This window comes from Oryx dammah, unplaced genomic scaffold, assembly GCF_014754425.2.
Source record: "Oryx dammah isolate SB20612 unplaced genomic scaffold, SCBI_Odam_1.1 HiC_scaffold_2, whole genome shotgun sequence".
In the NCBI taxonomy this organism is placed as follows: domain Eukaryota; kingdom Metazoa; phylum Chordata; class Mammalia; order Artiodactyla; family Bovidae; genus Oryx; species Oryx dammah.
Window position 1 is genome coordinate 85,422,297 of NW_024070186.1, and position 4,779 is coordinate 85,427,075.

The 4,779-nt window shown below is 46.6% G+C and overlaps 1 protein-coding gene across 1 annotated transcript in view; it reads right to left on the reverse strand.

Moving 5' to 3' along the window:
- Positions 1-1,207, reverse strand: part of PAK2 (p21 (RAC1) activated kinase 2) — an 87,324-nt gene extending 86,117 nt beyond the window's left edge. Inside the window, exon 1 of the mRNA XM_040249793.1 lies at positions 894-1,207. The gene's annotated coding sequence lies outside the window, so the exon portion shown is untranslated. The remainder of the gene's footprint in view (positions 1-893) is intronic.
- Between the last annotated feature and the right edge of the window lie 3,572 nt (positions 1,208-4,779).

Sequence of the window (4,779 nt, forward strand, 5' to 3'; positions counted from 1 at the left end):
TATTTATCAAGGAGGAAAGAAATCACGTTCGCACTGCCCAGAGTATTCCCATTAAAGATAACATACAGGGCCGGTAGTACAACCCTACAACTGACGACAACGGCAATTGCTTTCCACTCTTCAGCTCTTGGATGACTCTATCTTTAAAGAATGAGTCAAAAGGTTGAGCCCACTGAGGAATATTCGACAACGTTTTGTGTGTATGTGTTGTTTTAAAGAAAGCTAAACATGGTGAAAGCCAACCTTCAGCTAAGTTACCTAAAGAAGCAAATATTCACCTCCTGGCGGAGGATCAAAAGGAATCACGAGAAGACCCGAAAGTTCTGTTTTTAAACGGAGGCTCTCAAACCCTCGGAAAACTATTCGTTTTCTACTGATGCGGAATATGGAAGAGATCACAGATTGCAGTTTAGAAAAGAATGAAGCGGCTTTAGACAATGTGCCTCGGTAAAGAAACTGGGATGACCAGAGAGATAAGGAGGAGCTGGGACTCTGTAAGGGACGAAAAAAATCAGGGAATAAAACCCGAAACGTTTCGTCGAACAGTAAAGTAAATGAAAAAAAGGCGACTGAAACGCGAGGGAAGGGAGATCAGCAGAAGGCAGAGACGGTGGCGCGACACGGTTCAGGGCAGGGCCGGGTCCAGGAAGAGTTAGATCTCACCAACCCAGCAAGCTTCCCATTTCAGGCTAAGAGCCGGAGAAGAAAACAGCCCGAGGGCGCAGACAATGAGCCACCGCCCCAAGAGTTGCGGCTCCAGGCACGCAGGTGGCTGCTTCCCGGGCCCGCGCGGGGCAGGTCAGCTGCCCCGGGCCGCTCACGCCGGCCAGGCCGCGTAGAAGCGAGGAGGAATGAGAACGACGGCCCGCGTCCCGGCCTGTATGCACACTTACCCTAGGCGAGGAAAGGTCCCCGCCCCAGCGAGGAGCCTCCGGCCGAGCTCCCGGCGGGCTCCGGAGCCGCCCCGAGCAAGCGCGCGACGCGGGGCGGGGAGGGGAGGGAAGGGGAAGCGGGGCGGGAAGAGGGGCCGCGCTGGAGCGCAGCCGCTGTTACCGCTGGGCCAGGCGGCAGTCGAGCCCCGCGGGCGCCGGGAGGGGAGGGCAGGGAGCCTTCGGCAATGGCGACGGCCCAGGCCAGAGGGGAAGCGGAACAACCACCGCCGCTGCGCGTGGCCACAACCCTGGGGGAGGGCGACGGCGGGGAGCGGAGAGGGGCGGGACCGAAGCCCGAGCTTCACTGCGCGGAGACCGGCACCACCTCCCAGTGGGAGCGTTCACGCGGGGCCTGTCGGGAGTTGTAGTTTGGAGATGTGTTCCGCGTCTCTCTCCCACTTTCTTTTTTTGGGGGGTATTCTCTATATTGAGAGAGCGCCAGTCCCTCATGTAGTACAGCATTGTCTCCAGTCAGGTGTGCCAGCCAAAGACGCTGAAAGACGATTTTTGTTACATGAACCTGCTCCAGGACATCTGTTTCTGAGAATTCATCCACTATCCATTTTGCTTTTTGCCTATAACTCAATGTATTTTGGTGCTAATTAAGGCCCACCTCCTTGCAAATTAAGGCCTCTATGTTTTATTCACAGAGGAGTTCCTCAATGTATTCATTCTGTTCAGTTCAGTCGCTCAGTGATGTCTGACACTTTGCAACCCCATGGACTACAGCATGCCAGGCTTCCCTGTCCCATCACCAACTCCCAGAGCTCGCTTAAACTCATGTCCATAGAGCTGGTGATGCCGTCCAACCATATCATCCTCTGTCATCCCCTTCTCCTCCTGCCTTCAACCTTTCCCAGCATCAGGGTCTTTTCCAATGAGTCAGTTCTTTGCATCAGGTGGCCAAAGTATTGGGAGTTTCAGCTTCAGCATCACACTTTCCAGTGAGTATTCAGGACTGATTTCCTTTGGGATTGACTGGTTTGATCTGCTTGCAGTCCAAGGGACTCTCAAGAGTCTTCTCCAACACCACAGTTCAAAAGCATCAATTCTTTGGCACTCAGCTTTCTTTACGTCCAACTCTCACATCAATACATGACTACTGGAAAAACCATAGCTTTGACTAAATTCCTCAATGTATTCACTCAGTGTCTAATATGTACCAGTCACTCCTGGGTATCAGGGATACAAGAGTGAACATGAGTCACTTTGTCTTTGTGGAACTTCCAAATATAAAAACACAATAATTAAAACAGAATCTGGTATGAGGAAAAAAACTAGGATGATTACTTTGGATAAGGTGGCCAGTGAAAACATCTTTAAGGAGGTGACGTTTAAGAACTGAAAGAGAGAGCCATGAGAAGCTTTCAGGAGCATTACAAACAGAGGCAGGAAAAAAAGAACTCGCTAAGGTCAGTTAAAAAGGCCTGTGTAACTGCAGTTTAGTGCAAGAGGAGTAGCGTACTATGGCAAAACACTAGAGAAGACAAGATTCAGGTCAGGAAGGATCTTAAATGACATAGTAATGAGGCTGGACTTTATTCCAAGAAGTTATTAAATAGTTGTAAGCAGGGAAGTGATGTTACCTGGTTTATACTAGACTGCTACATGGAGAATGGAGTTTTGAGATGCAAGAAGACAAAGGAATGAATTAGGGAAGCATTAATCATGACTCGTGCTAGAGTAATAGCAATGGAAGTAGATATAGGAAACCAAATTGTACTTGCTGAGACAAAGAGCAAAAAAGCTTAATTGATATGAAGAATATGAGAAAAGGGATTCAAGGAGCAATAGGGCACACTATTAGATAACTTGAAAAACATTCCCACTATTAAATATACAAAATACTGGATAAAATAGAACATCCTTTCAAAGGCATGAGCTCAACCCAATTCAGTTCAGTTCAGTCGCTCAGTTGTGTCTGACTCTTTGCAACCCCATGAACCACAGCACGCCAGGCCTCCCCATCCATCACCAACTCCTGGAGTCCACCCAGACCCATGTCCATGAGTCAGTGATGCCATCCAACCATCTTATCCTCTGTTGTCCCCTTCTCCTCCTCTCCCTAATCCCTCCCAGCATCAGGGTCTTTTCCAATGAGTCAGCTCTTTGCATCAGGTGGCCAAAGTACTGGAGTTTCAGCTTTAGCATCAGTTCTTGCAATGAACACCCAGGACTGATCTCCTTTAGGATGTACTGGCTGGATCTCCTTGCAGTCCAAGGGACTCTCAAGAGTCTTCTCCAACACCACAGTTCAAAAGCATCAATTCTTCAATGCTCAGCGTTCTTTATAGTCCTACTCTCACATCCATACGTGACCACTGGAAAAACCATAGCCTTGACTAGATGGACCTTTGTTGGCAAAGTAATTTAATGTCTCTGCTTTTAATTATGCTATCTAGGTTGGTCATAACTTTTCTTCCAAGGAGTAAGCGTCTTTTAATTTCATGGCTGCAATCACCATCTGTAGTGATTTTGGAGCCCCCCAAAATAAAGTCTGACACTGTTTCCACTGTTTCCCCATCTATTTGCCATGAAGTGATGGGACCGGATGCCATGATCTTCGTTTTCTCAATGTTGCTCTTTAAGCCAACTTTTTCACTCTCCTCTTTCACTTTCAAGAGGCCCTTTAGTTCTTCTTCACTTTCTGCCATAAGGGTGGTGTCATCTGCATATCTGAGGTGATTGATATTTCTCCCAGCAATCTTGATTCCAGCTTGTGCTTCTTCCAGCCCAGCATTTCTCATGATGTACTCTGCATATAAGTTAAATAAGCAAGGTGACAATATACAGGCTTGACGTACTCCATTTCCTATTTGGAACCAGTCTGTTGTTCCATGTCCAGTTCTAACTTTTGCTTCCTGATCTGCATACAGGTTTCTCAAGAGGCAGGTCAGGTGGTCTGGTATTCCCATCTCTTCAGAATTTTCCATAGTTTATTGTGATCCACACAGTCAATAAAGCAGCAATAGATGTTTTTCTGGAACTCTCTTGCTTTTTCAATGATCCAGTGGATGTTGGCAATTTGATCTCTGTGCTCTGTGACAACCTAGAGGGGTGGCATGGGGTGGAAGATGGGAGCAGGGTTCAGGAGGGAGGGAACATGTATATACTTGTGGCTGATTGATGTTTATATATGGCAGAAGTCAATACAATATTATAAAGCAATCATCCTCCAGTTAAAACAAAGAGAGAGGAATACCTCTGATGGGCTTCCAAACTTCACATTCAACCCAAAGGAGGAGCAAGAAACCAAAGTCGTAACCAAGTCGAAGCCTGTTGTGTTGTGTTGTGTTGAAAAAACCTACTTACCTCAAATCTCTATGGTTTTCCTGGATGCCCAGGAGACAAGAGACCAAAGACAAGGCTATGAGCCTGTAGAAAGAGTTGGGACTATGATCCTGCACAAGGCTGGAAAATTCAGAGGATATACCCTCTGAGAATAGACTAGGAGAAAAAATCCCCTGTACCAACCCAGGCCAAAATGTAGATATATTTTAACCTGGATTTTGGCATCAAGGGGAAAAAAACTTTCCATTTAGAATTCATAACCACAAATTTTCACTCACATAGGTCTGAAAGTTCAAATTTATAGTACCTACACTGTCCAGGAAACCTCAAGTCAAGTAAGTCTCCCAGGCTGGTAACACTTGGAGGTCTAGAAGAAACAAATACATATCCTTATTGCACAGGGTCACTCTCAACACAGGACTGAAAGGATTTCCACAGATAAACAGGCTATGAAAAGGTATACATGAACACCCAAAATAAAACTACAAAACATCTGAGAAAATAAGCCAGGGATGAATCAGCAGAAACCACAAAGAGAATAATGAAGCTCATGGAG